Source organism: Sebastes fasciatus, chromosome 22 (assembly GCF_043250625.1).
Source record: "Sebastes fasciatus isolate fSebFas1 chromosome 22, fSebFas1.pri, whole genome shotgun sequence".
Lineage (NCBI taxonomy): Eukaryota > Metazoa > Chordata > Actinopteri > Perciformes > Sebastidae > Sebastes > Sebastes fasciatus.
This window is the reverse complement of record NC_133816.1, coordinates 4,012,103-4,035,161: the sequence shown is the minus strand read 5'-3', so window position 1 is coordinate 4,035,161 and position 23,059 is coordinate 4,012,103. Positions and strand designations below refer to the sequence as shown.

The window sequence follows — 23,059 nt, the reverse complement described above, 5'->3', positions numbered from 1 at the left end:
ACAGCATTACTGTTTACATCTTGAAACCTATTTTTGTTATACTATGCTGGATTGCAAATCAAAGATCTCCAACAATGCCAAGTAAATGTGGTCTTCAATACTCTGAATTGAATAGGCCAATAGAAGAACATTTACTCAATTATGTTAGATTTCTTTGGTGAGTAGCATAGTAGGATGAACAACATGGGCATATATTATTATGTTACGGTACTTAATTTGGTTACTTGCGTTACCCTGCTTTTCTGAGTAGCATGAATAAGTGCTTCACTGTGGGATGCGCTCCTCAGCATATTCACATTCATTATCCCAGTCCTTATAATGGCTGCTGCATTAGCTTGGTGTACCAAAGTGTGTAGATAGTGTAGATTCATAACTTCACATATTAAGCCAGACTGTCACATCAATGGCAGTTCAAAGGCAAATTGCTGGTTAGGTGGTGTTGTAATGTTTTAATGAAACATCCCTTCTTTTGACACATATCCACTCCTCTTTAATAGAACATCCTTCATAATCTGGCTGAGCTTTGGTGTCGCTACCTGGCCCCAGTCTTCATTAGATCCGTTTTTTTAAAACTATATCCAGCATCAGTTGCTACCATATGCCCTTTATCACAAATGATACCATCACATGATGGCACGATACTCAATTCTGATTGGCTGGTATGTAATGTATACTAGCAGAAGGTGTTTAATCACTCTTCTAAATAAATGCTCTATTTATTTAACCATGAATACCATGTGACGCCTATATTAATATAATAATGTAACATAGTGTCCTGGCGTTTAGTGATTCCTAATGAGCTACAAACTAAATAGAAACTGTTTAATATCCTCCCTGCAGCTGTGGACTGCTTGCTGTGAGAGTGTAAGCCTGCCTATAACTGGCACTGGCAGTTTGACGGGTCTCGAACTGTGGCTTTAGATAATCCGCCCCATAATGTAATGTATGCAATCTCATAATGCATATTACACGTGTGGTATTACGCAATGCACAATCGGCATAATCTTCCCCCCAGCTTTCTATGGATATATGCAGTCATGGATATGTTTTGTTGACGCTCGCGAACACACACACACACACGCACTCCGCTCTCCCCGAGCGCAAGTCATATTGCAGATGTTCATATTCAGTATCTGCCAGCCTCCGTTTGTTTGTTTTTGCTCTTCTGTTTGTGTTTGTGTGTGTGTGTGTGTGCGTGTGTGTGTGTGTGTGTGTGTGTGTGTGTGTGTGTGTGTGTGTACTGTATGATGTTGAGCGGTGCTGGCAGCACGGTGCTCAGACTTCCGTCCCTTGCTAATGTCACACACAGATAGCAGAGAGCCTGGGGGAGCTAGCTAGCTAAAGCATGCACACACACACACACACACACACACACACACACACACACACACACACACACACACACACAGACACGGTTATCATGCATAAATAAATGAATGCGAACATTGAGAATGAACATTTAAACTCACAACAGCGCACCATGCTCCCATGCGGGCTGTTCTATACAGCGTTCCTTCACTCGTATGGATTTCTTTTTGCTACAGTGACTTGGTGACATCCGTGCAGGGCTGTTCATTTAACTGTTGTTTTTCCGCTGCCGGGCCCCGATGACACATGCGCTCACGTGGAGTTCACAGCTAAAATTCGTCACACAGTTTGAACGCATCACACAGAACTATACATAGAAGCACTTTCTGTCTCTCTAACACACACACACATAGTGAACAGCAGCCATCCTGAGGGAACCTCAAGTCTTTGAGTGTTTGCACTCTACGCTCACCCCGGATCGCCTTTACACCTCCACTCAGAGCTTCTCTCCGTTTTCATGTCACGGCCACTCGCGGCGGCCGAGGCGTTTACTCCGAGTGACTTGCAGTTGTAAGTACAAATTTGTAAAAGAAATCTAGATTTGAGGGGACCAGCCATCACTTTATGAGTAAAGCTTCACAAACAGGGGATATTCAAGCTGACTTGGTTATGAATCAGCGATGTGTTGGGACAGCAAGAACAAGGAAAGGGGAGTTTTTTTTGCAAGAAAGGGACAGAATGCTCCTGCTATACTGCACCGGGGAAGACATGTGTGGACATTAGATTCAGTTCAATTAATCTCCTCCAGCCATTATTCATGAGGAGTTGGCGCTCGCCTTCTCTATTTCTTTCCCAATTCTTTAATTTCAAAAGTAAATACCCCTGTAGTGATGAGAAATCACTGCTCCTTCGAATGCATGCCAAAAAGAGGAAATTGTGTGTCGGTGTGTGTGTGTCGGTGTGTGTGGGCCTGTGAGCGATGCCAAGAAACAGTACAGTTTGATAACAGAGCAGATGGATAGCACGAGCGCGTTTGATTTGTTTGTGTTCAGGAAATGGCAGCGACAGAGCTGTGGTAAAACTAATGAAGTTAAATGGAACCGAGTCTTTCATTAGCTCAAAGCTTTCTCGTATGATGAAAAAAACCCACGCTGCTCTCCCCTTTTGTTTCACAGGGGCAGCGCATATTTTTCATAAAGAGGGCATTATTTTTCAGGTAGTAAAAGAAAAGATTTAAATAGCTTTATTTTCAGATTCGTGCCGACACCGCTGCCCTTTTGAGATGGGTCGCACTGAGGTCATGAAATTTCCACAAACACAAAGACAAATCATGAAAACTTGAACTGGGAAAGCAAGTATAAAGAGAAATTGCACTGAGGTGTAATATTATTTGCACGGCGGTAGTGTGAGTGTTTGGAAAAGCTGAAGATGTGAAGTGTGTGTGTGTGTGTGTGTGTGTGTGTGTGTGTGTGTGTGTGTGTGTGTGTGTGTGCGTGTGTGTGTGTGTGTGTGTGTGTGTGAAAGAGAAAAATAGAGAAGCAGAGACACTGCGATAGCATGACAACAGAGTGGATTATGGTTATTTAGGAGCGCCTGGCGTCCACTCCTGCATCATTATATTTTTTATTGTTTTCCCGTTTATCGGTTTATCGCTTCTGATCCTCATCCCTTCTTTAAACCTATCAGAAAACCACCAGACACGACAATCCTTCCTCCAAACACACACACACAAACACAACCGCTCCAATGAAGCCGACACTTGCAAGATTTCACAATCCCATGTATGCACACCGTCACACGCACACATTGCATGCAGAAGCTCCCCGCAGCCATGCATGCAACGTGGCTGGACAGCTTGTTATTTGTGTGTGTGTGTGTGTGTGGATTCTTAGCAGATTATATAAAATAGGTTTGGGTTTATGCTGCTGTGACAGATTACTGGGCAGAGAGGATGAAAGAAACAGGAAAGACTAGGACAACACAGATGAGTAAATTAGGAAATATAATGTAAGATGAAGGGTTACAGGGCAGGACAGGGTAAGATCTCTAAAGGATGTTGAGCAGGGCAAGGAGAGACAGTAATAAGGACATATGGGAGTGATGGTGGACATTGGGCAGGCAGGAGACAGGAGAGGGGTGAAGCAGAGGGGATAAAGGTAGTAAACAAGCCAGTAGTGGAGTGACAGGCAGGGGAGGGCACCAGGTGAGGAGGCCACAGAGAGTAATGGGGTGAGCTGGCAAACGGAGACAGAGACAGAGAGGGGGATGCGAGAGGACAGGATGAGAGAGAGACTGATCAAGAAGGACGGACAGGAGCGAGCCTGACGAGCGAAAAGACAAGAGACGAGGTAATCAGAGAAAAGATGTGGAAGACCCTATAGGAGGGGAATGAAAGAGCAAGGAGGAGAGAGGTGGAGGGAAATAAAAGTGACAGTAAAACAGGGGGAGACAAAGAAATACAAAAAAAATATATAACTATTCTCGTCCTACTGTCATAATAAATCACAGACCAATGTTGGGACTTTTTTTTCCCCAGAAAAAAACGAGATTTCTTGCCATATATGATTTTAAAGCCACAATAACCAATATTTTTATATTAACAATGGGTCAAATTACTATGTATAATATGAAAGAAGTCACTCATAATTATAAACCCAGAGAAATGTAACCCTGTATCACACCAGAGCATGTAATAGACCCGCCCGTCCACCAGAGGGTAGTGTGTCAGTGTTACGTTTTGCCTCGCCAGGGCGTGAATATTACATGTGCGTATGAAGGTACAATACCAGCAGGGGTCAGAAAAACCACTCACTTAGGTTTAGGCAACAATACCACTTAGTTAAGTTTAAGAAAAACATCATGGTTGGCCTTAAAATAAATACGTAAACTAAGCACTATGCACGGAAACAACGGAACATAGTTACGGAAAAAAAACCTAAAGCATGAACGGCGTTCTCATTACAAGCTTTTGCTTTGCGCATTATCGTGTCATTCACACACCTTTGTGTGGGATATCACCAACTCTGCTGTTCCCCTCAGATCTACTGAGCGTTTTAGCATCTTTGAGCTCGTTGTTTTGGTTTTAAGGCCCACAATGTTAATGCTTCACTCTCACCGCTATCAAAAACCTCTGATATACCCACTGTAAGCTACGTGACCAGTGCCAAACAACAGACAGAAAGTTAGCGACTAGCTGGTGAACACAAGGGAGCATTTAGCAGCTAAAGAGCCACATATTTCCCTCAAGAATTGGTGGAGACCGAAAGCAGAGCTAAAAAGGAGAAAGGATATTGGATATATGTTCATCCGGTGGCCAAAAGCACAACTCCAAATGAATGCTGTCTGCTGGATGTGTGAATAGGTAACTGTTTGCCAACAGGCAAGCCATATCAAGTTTATATAATGTTGTGTTTACAGCTTGTGCCTCTAAGTGGCCAACAAAACAGAATCATCTGATCATCCTTTTTTTTCAGCATCTCCTCTTACCAGTTTAAGTATGTGAGAGCGGTTATGTAAGGATATTACTGCGTGCAGTGGGGCAGAAAAAAAGAACGCAGTGCATAACATAGTGCCATTTTAGCTTGTTTTGGTGGTTTGGGGCACAGGAGCATTGTTGATGGATGTTTAGTTGCATGCACTTGATACTCCATCCGTTTCTATGCGGCTCTGCACTCTAATTACCCGATGGAGGTCAGCTGCATGTCTGATTAAGCCATAGTTTTCAGTCACAGATGTTGCACTCACCTTATTCTCAAAGATATTTGCCTTTGGGCTGCCGTTTTATCATGAAATCTAATTGGAAGAAAGTGCTGCATCCAAAAAGTTAAAATAACAACAGCATTTCAAGGTTGGACTATCGTAGTTGGCAGTAACGATGATTGGATCGTGTCTTTGTTTTAGTATGCAACAGACACACACATATGAAGTAGCCTAGTGTGTATGTTGTGGTGCTAAATTATGAACAGGACATTATATATATATATATATATATATATACTGCTATCCCTGTAAAATCCAACATGGACTTTTATTTTGAAGGATACAGGTTAACACTTGCTCCCAATATATTTTGTGGGAGTGTTGTAATGTAGAATTTGTGCACTTTACTAAATAAAGGAATGTTCTGTCAGAAAGTTTAGCAATTGATTATGGTATCATGGTATGTGTTGCAGCAAGTGTGGTAAACCCATTAGACATACAGGCATTAAAAATCCTGGGAAAGGGAGTATTCAACCCTTATTGTTATGGTTATAAAGTGCCCTGAAAATGTTGATTATAATGCCAATATACAGAGAGAGAGATAGATAGAGGGGAGTCAAACTATAGAGGGAGGACAGAGAGTGAGACGGATATGGAGAGATGGAGAAAATTAGAGAGTGAAAGCTGTACAAACAGGGCGGAGAAGGAAAGAGGCAAAGAAATAACAGGGCAGAAAAGGGAGGGAAAGAGGTAGAGGGAGTCACAAAAAGAGAGAAGAAATAAATCTATTCGTGGGAAACAAGTGCTTCATCTGTTTGACAACCGGTAGCCACTAGGGATGCCACGAGAACCGAAAACTTCTGAACCAAGTCGATGCCAAAATTCTCATCAACATGCCAGGGATCAGGACTCGAAACTAATGGTGTCCCGCCCCCCCAGGGACGACACAAAATTTCCCTGAAGATGCTACATTGTGAACAACAAATCTGTGTTGAAATCGGCAGGAGGAGAGCGAGTTAACGTTAGCCGTTAGCAGCCGGTGGGCTACATAACAAAGCTAACAGTTAATGTTGACAGAGGTCACATTGAGTTACATTATAATGTGTTCAACCTCTATTCAGTAAAAATGAGAATTGGAAAACGGTAAATTAACATTATTATGGTGTGTTCAAATGTAATCTTGTAAAATGCAGTTTCGGGCAAGAAACTTGAGGCGGATCATCGGATTCAATCAAATTGGGCGGCAGTAGCTCAGTCCGTAGGGACTTGGCTTAGGAAGCAGTACAGGTAGGCTTGTCGCGGTAGTCGGTGTTACCGGTGTTACACGGTGGTCGGGCATTACATACCCACCGTCCCCACCATCGTTTTGCTTTTTTTTACAGAAATAAAACCCATTTAGTCTATTTTGACATATCAGCAGCGTGCTGTCAATAGATAGTTGGACGACAGACGCCACAAACTGATCAGTTTCTTGTTCTTCTTCTTAAATTTGGTATCGAAAATCATGGAAATTCACTGGCATTGCCATCAACTAAATTTCTGGTATCGTAACATCCCTAGTAGCCACTCCAAAGACACTCTCACTCTCCTCAATTTTAGTTCAATACTTCAGAATCGTCCTCCACAAAATGCTCACTTCACATGAGGCCTATTCAAGCCTGTCCATTCAGAAAAGCTTTAAAAGGTCAATGTATTCTTCATCAGTGCCCATTTTCACAGTTGATTGGATAAGTCTGTGTGATTGTCCTTTTCACATCATGCATCCCATTCATGAATTCAAAAGAGCAGATTGTGCTGAATCTGGCCTCCGACAGCGACTGTGAAAAGGACAAAAGCAATGTGTTCTTTTTCCTTCCTCTATCTTTCACAAATCATAACCACCGTAGTCACTTTTTTTCCACTTAGCGCGGTGTCATGCTGCCAAACATCAAGCCATCCCTGAAATGTAATTTAAGGCAACAGCAACATCGGCGACAACAATAACATCATCTCCAGACACAGACAGCGACAGACACAGAAAGACAGATTTAGACACAGTTACTATCTCTCACACACACACTGTCGGCAGATCAGGTGTGTGTGTGTGTGTGTGTCATAGACGGAGGGTATTCATGAAACAAATGGCTCCCCTCCACCTTGGGCCTTTCTATTCTCAGCGGCAGCCGGGCGAGCCTCTCTGCATATCAATGCCCAGCTCATCTTTAAACATGGTGACACTGATGACGGCGCCATCAGGTGCGTTTGCGTCCGTTTTTAAATGTATTTGTAATCTGTCAGTTTTAGGTTGCGTGTGTATGCATGCGTGTGTGGGATGTTGGGATTCCGAGGATGTCCGTCTTTGTGTGTTGATTGTAATTACATGTAGACCTAAGGACACTGAGATGACTGTGCAGCAGCAGCAGCAGCCATGTGGGATTGTAGCTAATCTTTAAAGATGAATGAGATAACCCGGGTCAAGGGGTCCTGCAGACAAATGGTCCTTCATGCCTGATTCTGCGGAAAAATCCTCAGCCAGTCACGCATAACGGGAGATTAACGCGTTACGTCTACTTTTCTATTAAAGCATTAGCTGATATGCATTTATCAGTTTGAAAACTCTTTTGGAATAAAGATGTGATTGCTGCTTAAATATTTTCATGCAAATAAGGTATCGGGATTGAGTGTATTATTTAAACCGACACTAATGCAACTTCTGAATTCTTACAAATTAAACGTTGGATTCACAAGCTATAAAACACACCATTGCTCAGTTCAATACGTTGAGGGATTTTGCTGCTACAGCCTTACTTGGTCTGGTAGAACCAATAGCTTTAGGTAGCTAATGTTCGCTAATATAGCAAACTTTAGATGTATTGCTGAATAACTGACATTTGCTGACTTAAAGCTAGGGTTGGTAATGTTCTTCAAAAACATTTTTTTGAAATTCTCATTACATCCCGACAACAATCAATAAATCAAATGCTCTGACAAAAAAAGAAGAAAAAATCAGATATCTGTGGATGTCGCAGGACTGTAATAAGCCTGCCAATCATTTCATTCGGCCCAAATCTTCCACAAGTTGCTAGTTTGACAGCTGTGAGGACCAAAAATAGCCAAGTTCACATTTATTATGAGATGTTTACGTTCATAATGATAATTTTAGGGGAGTGGCTTTGGATGGAGACCTGAAGGGGATGGGCTGTCAGTGTTTGCCGATTTGGCGACTTTCTCGCTAGATTTAGGGACTTTTGGAGCTAGTTAGCAGCTAGTGCTGCTAGCTACTATCATTGGAAAAGAGTTGGCAACACTGGGCCGGGTTTTTGGTTGGATCATTTAAAAAATCTAGCATACTCTTGTTAGTTTCTCACCATTGCCAATCCGACCTTTAAAGGGATACTTTGCTGACTTTCAACCAGCTCTCTGTCATCGCAGTGTGTGCAGTGTGTGCAGATGAACGGTGTTTGGCTTCCCCCCCGTGTTGTCAGCGCCCAGAGCTCCCCACTCATTTGTCGGCGGACTTTTGCCGGCAGATGGACGGGGAGCTCCAGGCGTTACCGGCACAGGGGGAGGCCGGGGACCCAGGCGCCGGTCGCGATGACACAGAGCTGGTTGAAAGTTTCTCTTTCAGTACTCTTTTCTTCTTACTTGGTGCTAAGTTTTAGCATTTACCATTATCCTGTTATTGTAGCTACAGTAGCTGTCAGCAAAAGTTACATAGGCTTGCTTTAAAGAAAACAAAATCCCACTGGTAGTTTGCTTCTTTTCATTAGGACACGAGCAGTTCACTTCGCACGGCATTGTAATTAAGTGTTGCACTTTTTCTTTTTTACTTTCCCTCCACCTACATCATGTTGTACATTTAGTGATGCCTGCTTGAGAAAGTTACTTTAAACCCATACAGGCCTCGCTGCTGCATTGCATCCTAATCTATTGAGGCGACTGTACATGGAGAACCTGCTATCTCTGACTGAGATGGATCGTTCCTCATTTGATTGATGATCATTGGTGGAAAACGGATGCACCTGGAAGCAACGTTATCTACATTTTGTCACTTGCCTGTGGGGATAAGTAAATTTCGGCATGACATAACAAAACTCAGGTATGGAAGGTATAATGCCACTGTTATAAAGATATTAAAGTGGGTTTCTTATTTAGTACTGCTCTCTCAGCAACCACATTCAGCCCTGCTTTCTCATTCATAAATATATGTTGACAATCTGGAGCTTTACAATCCAAGAAGGTGTTAGTAACAAACTGTCTTCATTGCTGTGCTTTATAGAGAAAACACCCTCTGTTGTATATAAATATGCTTTGCTAGATTCTTGCAGTATGAACTTCCACGTGCATGATAAATGCAGTTCAAACAATACATTTATCACTTCTAAGTGATATAACACCAAAAAGAAATACAGAGAGGAGAGTAATACAGCAAGATCCAACTGTCCTGTCTGGTTTGGTCAATATGAGGACTAAGCCAAAAGTGGTGCATGCAGCATTCAGAGCTACAGGCTATCAACGACTCATTTGCAACTTTACCTCCGGAGGACTAAGTGAGAAAACACAAGTGCGAGGGCCAAATCAGTCTGCCGTGCAAGCGGTATCCCCTATTGGTTCATCAGAGACTGACACCCAGCTTGGAAATCACACCATTTGGCAATAAACGTGTCAAATGAATCTCTGAAGTGATGCTTTGGAAGTGATTGGAAACCGAGCAGAGTGAATGATGTTAGAGGCCCGGCCAACCTGTTTGGCCCCATGAGAGGGAATCAGGGTGATATTAGGTCGCCACTACTCATTTTTATTGGTTTCTCAAACTCAGAGGGTGTTACAATCAGAATAGATCTGAAGCTCATATTGTTCCAGCCCTCTGTGTAAGTGATTATTGATTCTTTTCGGCAGAGTATTTAGTTTCCTGTGATACTTGAGGTGCATTACTTACTTATCTTTTTAGGCCCTATAGGTCACATTGTGTTAACCCCCCTGAGACCGACTTTACTGTCTTTCAGAGGCTGTAGGTTTTAGAGCTATACAGAGAAGGTATGATATGAAACTAGAAAAACTAAGGAATCGATTGGTACCAACCATGTCATACTATCTTGTCGGGAAGAACGCTAAATAACGCTCCAAACGTATGCTAAATTTTCCCTTGAGGTCCCTTGACCTCTGACCTAAAGATATGTGACTGAAAATGGACTTTATGGATCCCCACAAGTCTCCCCTTTACAAGCATGAATATTTAATGACATAAATGTTATTTTCGCCTATTTTAAAAATGTGTTTAAATATTTCAGCATACAGGGGTCCCTGAACCGTCTTGGAATTACATAAATTGGGTATCACTGTAAAGCTGACACTCTTGTGGATTCATGTGTGATGATGTTAGTGTATTTAGTTGTATTAAGACCTATTTTTGTTTAACTTGACCTCAGATAAAATGACCTCTAGGATAATCACAGCCTCATGAAACTTTACAGCCACAAATTAGAGATCTAGAGCATTCAGAGGACAGATGGAAAAATGAAATTCTTGCAGAAATCTCCAAATGTCAGAGGTTTTTGATCCCAAATCACAGCATGGCTTTTTCTATGGTGTTCCTCAAGGTCTTGGTGTCTTAATGTGGTATTTTGGAGGGATTATTGATCATTTTGATCACTTCTCGAGTGGTAAAAAATGTTTAAAAGTAGCCCTAAATGTGTGTAACAAATCAACCCAAAAATTGCTGCAACAACTTATGAGACATCATTTTTCATGGGGATGGCCATCATATACTTCTATCATATTTTACTTTTACAATTTATTTTAATTATTTAATGTTTATTTCTGATTTATGACTAGAACAGCTTGACACACAGAGACTAGCTGCATCTCACATTAATCTTCAGGTTCCCAGCTTTCAGATGATGTACACCACTTCTATGTGACATCTACTGTTGACCTGCTATCTCCCCCGAAAGACCTCCAGTACCCCCCTAAGAAAGACAAAAACTGGTCTATTGTGGGTCTCAGAGGGTTAAACACATTTTTAACACTTCTCTTATATCAAATAACAGTGTCCTGCAAAGTCAGGCTTAAGGTCATGTTATATTTTCTAATTCTATATAACAAATGTCTGCACTCACTGTAACGTTTTGGGTTTGATAGACGAGTAGATAGCAAAAGCACACCGCTTGGCTTTCATTCACAGTCCACTCTAGTCCAGCAAGTGTTGAGGCACCAATATGTGATGTGGCATTTGGGCAGAGCAGGCAGCATATTGGGTACTTTCCATGAATGTCAAACACTGCATAAAACAAAACAGGATAGGGCAGCGGACTTTGTGCCACAGCCAGAGGAGAGGTGAACACTATGATCTATCACTGTCCTCTCGTTCTATTGTTATAGGGACTTAATTAATCAACCTGTAGGACTCGAGGGGGGGGACTCACAGTTAGGTCGCAGTAAGATTAAAATGCCCCTCGAAAATCATCCTGATTAAAGTGGCAGTCCAAACGGATGAAGGAGATGGAGTGGACTTTTTAAAATTGAGATTCAGGCCACTTTTCGAACACAAGAAAAAACTAAATTAAAATGTAGTTGGCGAGTCAGTTAGAAAGCTGGAGATGAGGACTGAAAGTTTAATGATCCTCGTGGGGGAAAAGCTCGCAATGCAAGCATCAAGCATACGGAGCCCCAAAGTGTTCAGTACTACATGGATAAAAAGTAATTATGATATAAAAAATAACACAGATAAATTGCGTAAAAAATATATAAATATATAAGATATTTATATCTTATTTCATAAGATAATATATAAATAATTGAAACTCAACTAATTATTAGTTTTAATTATTTTTATATCATTATATTTTTTTCAACAGTCTGTTTTTATTTCATAGTTGCATTTTTTTTCTGATGATTATTTCATCACATGACATATGAGAGTGGAGTTCATCGCCCTCTCACCTTTCAGCCAATCACATGCCTCCTGCCTCTCGTAATCAAGCTAGCTCAACAACTACTATCCAGTTTAGCCGGTTAGCTCCTGTTAGCTGGAGCAACAACAATGTCATGTTACCGCAACGGCATTTTGATATTAAATGTTCACAGACACACAAATCTGTGAAGAGTAAAAAGACAGCTTTTTGTCCTGGGAACACACTTTTAAAAAAAATGACAAACCATCACGATCCAGTTCACAATAAGCCTCATCTGTAAATTGTGAGAAAAGCGAATTTGTGTGTAAATGAACGTTTCTGACCATTTTTACCAAAGAGACCAAATTAGTGCATTTACGAGTTAACATGCTTTCTCTTTTTATTTCCTCTCATCAGTAAAATAAACTGAATGTAAGCTAGCCTTTTATATAAGATTCAATGTTATAAGTCGGCTACAATCTACAGGCTACATTCAGGCTCCCTCATGTGATTCAAAGATGTACTGCAGATATAAATGTTAAATAAAAGACGATGATTCCCAAAACCCAGGCTTTGGGAATGACTGCTCTAGCCAACAGGAGCTGGCTAACACCGTTCGCTTTGATGCTGATATACCAAGCTCACAACAACCCTGCTTAGCTAAGGCCAGAGATATACTTGCTTTTTAACCATGCGTTCGCATCGCGTTCATTTCCAACAACATTTACAACCAACTCTCCAAATGGACGCAGGATACGCGAGACAGCGTCATGTGCACGCAAATGCGTAGTTAAAGTCAAGTACGGTATATCTCCAGTTTAAAGGTGCAGTGTATAGGATTTGGCGGCATCTAGTGGTGTGGTTGCAGATTGCAACCGACTAAGTACCCCTCCGCTCACTCCTCCCTTTCCAAGACTGCGGTGACGTGAGCTGCCGAGTGCAAAACCGTGGTAACACCGTTCGCCTCACTCAAAGGTCATTCTTACCACAACACTACTTTAGGAGCAACGGAAGTTGGCGGTACCACGGTTTTTCACTCAAGCGAGTCAGAGAACTACGGTGGTCTTCAGGTAACGTAAAAATGGGAAAGGCTCTCTCTAGAGCCAGTGTTTGGTTTGTCTGTTCTGGGCTACTGTAGTGTGTTGGAAATTTTCCTGATACCTTGCTAGATGAGAACTATCAATAAAGATACTGGAACAATAAACGTCTTTGTCTTATTTATTGTTGCAGTCAATGGTTGTTCAGCAAAACACACAGAGCATAAACCGTTGCAAGTCTGTTCTGCTGACTAACAACCCAGAAATGTATTGAGGCTTCTATTTTATCCTAACAAGCAGGATGCGGCTACTTAGCTTACAGAAGTGAGTCGTATGTTTTTAAGAAACTCAGGCGTACCTGAAACTAGTCTAGAACCGTCTGCAAGACAGGTGTGAAAACAAAAATACATATACATGATCAAAAGGCGAACTGTGCTTCTGGGGGTGCTTTCGGGGTCAGTCAGCACATTTCCATTACAGAAGAGCAAAGTCAACATGTCACATAAGTCAGTATATTTTCCATTACAGTAGAAATATGTTGGACTCCGTGAAGAGGACCCGCTCCCGATGTAGATATGAAGGGCTCATTCTAAGCTAACGAAAACACAACGATTCTTAGCTTCAGGTGATTATACACTAATGAAAACATAGTTAGGAATATTATATTCCATTTCTGCTAATAGATCCCCCGACCTGTTACACACTGTTCCTTGCAAAAATAACATTTTGCAGTTGAGTTTGAATGATTTCTTATAATTAATTCACAATTTATTGGTTCATTGATTCATTGACACAAATTATTTTTTTCAATTGTCTTTTTTAATATTGATCACTTCAGGGATCCATACTGCCAATGGACAATAGCTGATAAATGTGAAAATTGACAGATGGAATCAATAAGGTCACCGCATCGCGGAAGTGTTTTATGCCTGGGGGACCATAAGAGGACCATAAAAAAGAATTGGTTAGTGTTAAAATATTTGAATGTTATGTGCCATTCAATTAAAAACCTAAAAGGATCATAAATGTAATTTCTCCTCTGGTAACCTTTATAGAAGCCTCCTGGCTACATGACTCTTTCTCCTTCCTCTTCTTTTATTTCTTCTTTTTCTACTTCCCACATTCTCTTCCTCCTGACGCCATTCAGAACACGAGGCATCTATCTCTAACAACCCCCCTGCTGACAGCAGCCTATACTACTAACGGCGTAACACACGCACAAACACACACCGGAGAGAGGAGGATTATGACCAGGGGGACTTTCCTGTCCCCTCCCAGCTATTAGCCAGACATGCTATGCTGACAGTAGCGGGATCCCAGCGGGATCCCAGGGGGTCAGTATTGGTAACAACACAAGTAACCAGAGACCAGTGCCAACGATACACATAACCAGATTAACATGGACGAGAATAGAGGCCGAGATGTGGGTTACCACCTTCTCCAGCGGGGGAAGTCAGTGTGTTGTTTAAGCCATTAATGGATTAGCTGAGGATACAGTCACAGGAAAGGAAGCAGGCAGACAGAAAGAGAGTAAGTCTTGGGATATTTTTGGCTCCGGCACAAATACACAGAGACTTAGCAGGTACGGAGGCAGCATGCATTATGTGTATACACAACTATTAATGTGACAGCCTGACCAAATCAATGTCAATATTGACATTTCTAGGATTAGGCCTCTGACAAAATAATGAATAAATGCATGTGGTTTTTACTTCCAAACATCTGGTTTCTCTGGACGTGCAGTCAGTAACAGACACGGCTCACCCAGGATGAATAACAGGACACATGGCACACAGGACACACTAAATCAACACAGATGGCAGGGAAGCCCAAAGAGTTGAGAGCACAAATATATACACAAAATGTCTTTTTTTATAAATTCAAACTCTGATGCTAATGGAAATTTACTCCCCAACAAAGTTTCATCTCGTCTCGAGAAGTTGTTTCTGTGTCATGGCCTATAAACCGAGACTTAACTCAACTCAAGAAAGTGACCTTTTATTTTTCCCTTTAATCATTAAATCATGTCATCTCGCCGCCAGGAAACATCGGAATACATTTGCTAGTCGCTGGAAACAGCTTTGCACGTCTGAGTAGTCCAAAATGTTCTATCACCACCCTGCAGACACGGCCCACACCGGCTCTCGCAGTCAGTGAATGCCCGACTGGATATAGCAGCAGACAGCTAGACGGCATCAAAGCTGCTTAACACAAAGACACATTGTTGCTGATGGAAGCTGAAAAATGGTTTGAGATACGCAAATGAATCTATAGCCTCCTTAGACAGCTTGGGTGTTTGAATTATTGAGAGGGCGACATATCTTTACGTTAATTATTTATCTTTGATGAAAAAGTCCTCATCATCGCCATCATCACGCTGCCATGGGTTCAGCTATTATTATAAAACTACCACCGTCATCATCAAAACCACCATTACTACCATCACCGGCACCGCTACCGTTAAACAAATACAACCACAATCGTCATCATCATCTTCATTATCACTAATCATCATCACTGTGATCACCACCATATGCCAGCGTTGTGAATTTTTACTGGCACCATTTTCCTCTTCATCATCATCATGCTGCCCTTAGCTCAGCTGTCAACATCATCATCATCAAAACTCCCATCACAAGCGTTTTTATCATCATCACCACCAGCACCATCATCATCCTGCTCCTCCTCCTCATCATCATTTTCATCAACAGCATACCACCAATATCTACCAATCCATAAAATGTAATTTGTACAGCACCTTTCCATCTGCAACTAATGATTACTTTCACTATTGATTCATTTCTATATAAATCAATTAATTGTTTGGTCTGTAAAATGTCAGAAAATTTCAAAACAAAATGTCCATCCCAGTTTCTTATAGAGTCCAAGGTGATGTCTTTCAGTGTCTTGTTTTGTCAGTGCAAACCCCAAAGCTATTCAGTATAATGTGATATTAAACAGAGAAAATCATGAAATCTCTATATTTGAGAAGCTAAAAACTTAATTTTCTGCCATTTTTGCATGAAAAATTACTTTAACGATTAAGCGTTTATCAAAATAGTTGGCGATTATTTTCCTGTCAATCGACTGATCGATTAGTCGACTAATCTTGCAGCTCGACTTCACAGAATGACTGACAAGCTGATAATAAGACAGCATAAATGTAAACAATTTGAGAGCAATACAAATGGTGAAAATGTAATAATAAAACCATTAAGATAGATATCATCCAATATCATCATCACCAGCTAAAATGTCAGAAAATTGTGAAAAATGTCCATCCCAGTTTCTTATGGAGTCCAAGGTGATGTCTTTAGGTGTCTTGTTCTGTCAGTCCAGAACCCAAAGCTAGTCAGTATAATGTGATATTAAACAGAGAAAAGCATGAAATCTCCATAATTGAGAGGCTGAAAACATAATTTTCTGCCATTTTTGCATGAAAAATCACTTAAGCGATTAAGCGATTATCAAAATTTCAAAATAAAATACAAAAAAAAATGATCAAAAATGCACTCGAGAAATAAAAAACAAATGAAAATAGATATCAACCAATATCATCACCACCATCATCACCACCAATAGGCATCATTATGACCAGCATCATCATAAATCACTACCATCATCATCAGCAGCACTAAAAATATTCAAATATTTAAACATTACCATCACTATATAGAAATAATCTGTATGAAATAATTCATCCAACAACTACTATTCAAATTCAGTCAATTTCCTCATCATGTCCCCTCATCAACATCACATTCTCGTCTTATATTTGGCTGTAATTCCTCCGTCAGTCTAGAAACCAAAGCTATTCAGTATAATGTGATATTAAACAGAGAAAAGCATGAAATCTCCATAATTGAGAGGCTGAAAACATAATTTTCTGCCATTTTTGCATGAAAAATCACTGAAGATTTCAAAATAAAATACAAAAAAAATGATCAGAAATACACTCGAGAAATAAAAATGATGAAAATGTCATTATAAAACCATGAAAATAGATATCAACCAATATCATCACCACCATCACCACCATATAGGCATCATTATGACCAGCATCACCATCATCATCATAACTCACTACCATCATCATCACCAGCACTAAAAATATCCAAACATTATCATCACTACATATAAATAATGTGTATGAAATAATTCATCCAATAACTGCTATTCAAATTCAGTCAATTTCATCATCATGTCCTCTCATCAACATCACATTCTCATATCATATTTGGCTGTAATTCCTTTCCATCATTCCGTCTCTGGTGCACCCTGACCCGGTGCGCAGCGCCTCCAGACCCGGATGCGCTCACTCTCCCTCTCCCTGACCTTAATCTCATCATCTTTACCCGGCCACCGGCAGCACAGCCTGCTCGGTCCACAGCCCCGCTCGACTCGACTCGGTCTCGGTTTATACCCCCGCAGCTTTCGGGGACATGTCACTCACCGTTCTCCAGCGAGGCTCTCTGTCTCTCTCTCTGTCTCTGTCTGTCTCTGTCTCTATGATGGAGACTGCGCGCTGCCGGGTGAACGCTTAATTGGAGGAGCGGAGCTGGAGTGAAGGCGTCTCTGGACAGGGCAGGGCTCTGCGGTGTCGCACCTGAGAGAGACCAAGTCCGGTAGATTGTCTCCTGTCCTCTCCTGTCCTCTCCTCTCCCGTTAACCCTCCGCTTGATCTCACCCTCACACGCTCCTCATTTACGCACGGATCTGTGCGCATTGACATCCCCCGCTGCAATTAACTGGGCTTTCAAAGTGATGATGGCACCTCGCGGTTCACACACTTCTACACACACACGGTTCACATAATGGCAATAACAGAGTAAAAACAATCACAATACATTCATATATTAATAACAATAGTAATACACACGGTTGTTTGTGTCTTCTGGAAGAAGTCCGGGTCGGGATCCGTTCATTCATTCATTCATTCACTCTCTCATCCCTCTATCTGTTCATCCTTCCCTCCGTTCAGTCCCTCATTCAGCTGATGAATAAACCAGTCCTCTCCTCTCGCGCGGCGGCGGCACGGGGAGCACGCGCACTTCACCCGGCGCGCGCTCTTGCGCCCTCCCCAGTCTCTCTCTCTCTCTCTCTCTCTCTCTCTCTCTCTCTCTCTAGCTAGGAGCATCTCCCCCCTCTTTCCCTCGCTTTCTAGTGCAGAACAACAAGACAGAGAGAGAGAGAGAGTGAGATGGAGACAGGGAGGATGAGCTGATGTGTGAGCAGGAGACAGCGCGAGCTTGACAGCGGCTATTACAGTGTGTGTTTGTGCCTGTGTGTGTGTGAGTGTGTGTTGGAAGAATGTGAACCAAAGGAGCATGCACTCCCGGCAGCATCATCCCCTGCACTGATAAACACACATCACTGGAGGGAGAAATGAGAGGAGAGACACAGAAGTGTAACAGTTCAACCAGAGATTGTTTACATTATCAACCATTTCCTCCCTGAATCACTTCATTGTTTCCTCTGTGTAAAAAAACACTCGGTCAAAACCGAGTATATGTCTGGACCGTGTACGGTCAGTCTGTAAATCTGTGGCTAAATTGTTATACAAATATTCAGTGGTCATGTCTATAATGTTAAATCCAGCTACATGTCCGATACATGTCCACCAGGTCCGGTGAGGACTCTAGAGGACGCGCTGCAACTGGCCATCCAAGCGGTGGCTACCCTATCGTTGAATGCACGTGATTGGTCCCTGGTTTTCAGCTTGCCGTTTCAAACAGGAAACAACATGGCGGCCTGCTTATAAACCTTCTGTCATTACGTCTAAACAATCCACCAAAATCTACTTCTGAAGACATTTTCAGCGAGAAATAGGCGATGCCACTGCTGAATCTGGTTTCATTTTAGAACTAGAATGGCACTCGGAGAGCGCAGACCTCCGCCAAGGTGCCTGACTTTAAAAACAGATCACAGCTCCCAGCTGGCGGTTACGTGAGGTGGTTAGCTTATTATTAACACGGTGTGTTTCCGTGTAACGTGTCGCCGGATGCCTCTCTCATTCAGCAGCCTTGTTATGTCTGTATAACGTTACACTACGTTGTCTCTCATCCCGTCATCTACTGCTTTTTTCTTTCTCACCGCGGACGGCCAGCAGCTCCCGCACACACATCCACACAGGTATCTCTCTGCTCGCAGAAGGAGGTGGGGGCACGCGTCATCAACGCGTCATCAGTTACACTGTGCATGTGTTATACCCTGTGGTCTTAATGCTCAGGCTGATCGGAATCCTTAAAAATATTCCTGAATTCGGGTCATGATCCAAATCGCCACCAAAATCTAATGGATTGTTCATTGTGCCACACCCCACCCCTCTAAAAACTTTCATTCAAATCCATAGCGGACTTTTGGAGTAATCCTGCTAACAGACAAACAAACAAACAAACCAACAAACCACCCAACAAACAAGCCAATACCAGTGAAAACATAACCTCCTTCGTAGGCCTTCGGCCTTGGTGGAGGTAACTTGATCGCTTAGTTTGACAGCTCGGTCCAAGTTTTCGAGCGCTGGACAGGCTCATTTGCATAAAGTTGCGCTTTTTCAACTTTATGCAAATACAGACCCTCTCCAACACGCTGCAACAATCCCACCATGTACCGGGCGTATGTTCTCATATTTTCCATAGGAAATGAATGGAAAGCGTTGAGACGTCCTCCGTCACTGGATCTAGTGGAAATGCACCGATAGAAGACAGCACTCGCGCTGGTGAGTGTAATAGCTCACACGCCCCCCTGAAAACGGAAACAAAGGACTGTTCCCGCATTTTTAAAGAGCAACGGCCGACCAATCGTGTAACTTTATCGCTCAGTCACTCAGTGACAGACTATTGTGTTTGTAGGGCCAGCCCTCTGTGGTCCAGCCAAAAACAGTGAAAGATGTCTTTACAGTAATGTCCTGCTCTGCCTCTCTGTGCTCCTCTCCAGCCACACCATCAGAGACGATTACCAAGAAGCTTTTGTTGCCATTTTCCATCCGTCCACCAGATGCCTTCGGACTTTCCCTCCTTTCCCTCCTTTCCCTCCTTTCCCTCCTTTCCCGATCTCCTGACTGCCACAACAGCCCGTTCTCACTCCCAAATCGTCAAATACCACCGTTCGGCTAGTTACCCTCAGCATCGGAAACCGACGCACGGAGGCACCCTTTAGCAACAGTGTGTGATGAACCGGGTTTTCAACTTACTCCAATGTGAACCCACCCGCAGCGTTATTCAACGGTTGGAGCGAGTGACGTAGTATTACTAGCGTGAGAGTCCGTTAAGAGCAGGCGGGAGGGGTGGGGACTTTCAACCAGGAGACCGGTGTTCGGGTCCCGTGTGAAACCAAATGAGTCGTCGGTATCGTCAGTTTGGTTATTCACTAGTCACATGAAGTTAATGTGTATGACTTGTCCATTTTGCAGAGAGAATTGGAGGTGAGTTAGCTACATTTTACTATATCTATTGTACATTGTTATCTTGACAGCTACGCTCTGATTGTAAGAAAAGCAGAAAAAAGGCAGTGACGTTGGGGAATCGGCTCGTGGCTCTTCTTCAACTGTGCGAGAGCCTGTGGACGGCCGACCAAAATGTCTGACACGTCCAACGGCCGGTCGGGAGGAGTTAATCGGTTCTTGGTGCCCCCCTGCAAACTGCACGGCAAATGAGAGCTGACGAAGCTGAAAATGGTCCCGACTCTAATTGAGTCGTACTGCTCAAAACTCAGCCCAGAAACGGGCTACAATCGTACAGTGGTATGCCCAGCTTTGTGACATGTTTTCCATACTGATGTTACATTTCCGTATGTATTTTACTGGTCACTGAATTCATCATGCTGCCTCCAACTGTCTGCATTTGGGTACGGTCCTGCATAAAGTTTGAATAAATATGCAGTATTGTGGAAATGTTGGCGAGAAGTTGTTCCTCACAAACCTTCACCAGAAGAGAGACACAGATATTACTTGAATTGTGAGACCTAAAAGTTGTTGTTTGGATTGGAATTTATGTGCGGATTGGATGAGTGCTGTTCCGCCTCACCTCTCTACAGAGGAGGAGGCAAAGAGGGATAGCCTGCGATGAGATGAGATATGGGGGGATGTGGAGGGGGGTTAGGGGGCAAGAGATGGATGAGGGACAAAAGGGCCGTGAGAACATTGGAAAAGTGGACTAGGAGAGACTAAAGAACAGAGGCGGAAAGGAAAGGATGGAGGCCAGAGAGCAGAGATGAGAGGAGGAGGAGGGAGAGGGTAGGAAGGATGGGTGCTGCGAAGACAGTGAAAAGGAGCGGGAGGAAAAGGAGGAGCGCCGGAGTCGATGTAAATAATGAGAGCGGGGAGACGAGTATACATTATCCGTCTTCTCGACACAGTTGATCAGAGTTCTGTCTCAGCGTGAAGCATGGCCTTTACACCGCGAGCTAATTCACACCCCGAGGGGGCATCTCACACACACACACACACACACACACACACACACACACACACACACACTAACACTGAACAATCCCAGCTAATACGCTGAGTGAACACACACACACACACACACACACACACACGCACACAACCATCCACATCCAAATGCATTCCAGCTGCATGCATAAATTCATAGCTGGACAAACAAACAAGCACATTTGCACACACACACACACACACACACACAACAGTACGAAAATATGCATGAAAGAACAATACACATGAACACGTGTGCAGACAAACAGATGCCAACACAGCCACCGCGCCCACACACAGATTTCTATTACGGCATGTTATTAATGAATAACATGGTGGAAATATTCTTCTTCAGAATAATTACAAAGGCATTGATGCGTTCTCTTTCATCTCCTCTGTTTTTTTGAAAGTTCAAGCTGCTAATATTCTCTATTTTAGACCCAAAATGTTTGTCAGTTTGTCTCTCAACACTTTCAGACTTTCTGTGATACTCAGCCCCAAACGCAGTACAGCTGTAGAAGGATGTATTGTGGGATCAACTCATAACAGTGCCCATGTTCATGAAGGAACATGTCACCCAGTACAACAGCGTGACTCCCTAAAGTGTTTTTAATAGTCTTTGGGCAACGACGGAGCACTGTGGCACAGAGGAACAAGCTGTATCATGCCGTGGCTACACAGACAATACTTGCCCATAGAGGGGGGGGGAAGTCAAGGTGGATGGATCGGTCAATAAAACGTTGAACAGGAACATGGGAGGCTGCTGTTTGTTTCCTGTTTCATACCGACAATCAACGCTGCGTCTTTTTAAAGGGGACATATCATGCCCATTTTAACATTTAGCCTAATTGCTGTTTTCATGAAATATTAAGTTGGTTCTTCTATCACATGATGATTCGAGTTTATGTTTCCTGTGATTGTTATTATATTATGGTTTAATGGTATGAGATTAGTCAAAAAAAAATACGTTTGGTTCTGCAAACACCTGTACACTATACACCCACAGTCCACACACTCCATTTCAGAAAAGGCTAACCTTCTAGAGTCCATATTTAATTTGATTTCTACAACATTACCCACTTTGTTGCTCCACGCTAGCAAACTAGCTCTAATAAGAGACGTATTCAACGTGAACAATGCAACACTCCTTTTTGCCCATATACTCTGTTGTCGTTGATGCTCACAGCTCGGTTTTGCATTTCATGAGTAAAAATCAGCCTTTTATCTGATCACAACCTAATGGTGGAGTACATTACATACATACAATAGCCAATTTGTATATGAGACTGTTGCTCTTGACCTCAGGTTCAAGACCTTTTCCATCTTTCTTGACCAATTCCTTTCTTCTCAAGAAATAATGAGATTTTTCCACATGTGCAATGTAGATATTACCTCAGAACTACCACATTTTAATTAGCCAAGGTTAGACTAATTCTGACATGATGCCTATTAGTTGGTGCCAAGATGACAGCAGTCTTCCAAATGTCCATGCAGATACAGTATATACACACTCAAATCCAAATTGTTAATTAAGCTACCTCAGACCCAGCGGGAAAATGAAAGTCCTTTGGTACCAGAGCTGCAGGCTGTGACACCTGTAGAAACACTTCTTAAGAGCTGTATAGTTGTCAAGCTGCCTTTGGACCGACTCCGTGGATGAGCAATACACGCTGCTCTCTGTCATGTATTCCACACTCTTTGGCAGACAA

General features: G+C 42.4%; 1 protein-coding gene across 3 annotated transcripts in view; it reads right to left on the bottom strand.

Annotated features, from left to right (window-relative positions):
- Window positions 1-18,027, bottom strand: part of slc8a4b (solute carrier family 8 member 4b) — a 119,688-nt gene extending 101,661 nt beyond the window's left edge. The window contains exon 1 of one of the 3 annotated variants that reach the window (XM_074623039.1): window positions 17,796-18,027. The gene's annotated coding sequence lies outside the window, so the exon portion shown is untranslated. Of the gene's footprint in view, window positions 1-17,271; window positions 17,625-17,795 lie in introns of those variants that run through there. The other 2 variants (XM_074623043.1, XM_074623042.1) reach the window with 2 other exon arrangements.
- Between the last annotated feature and the right edge of the window lie 5,032 nt (window positions 18,028-23,059).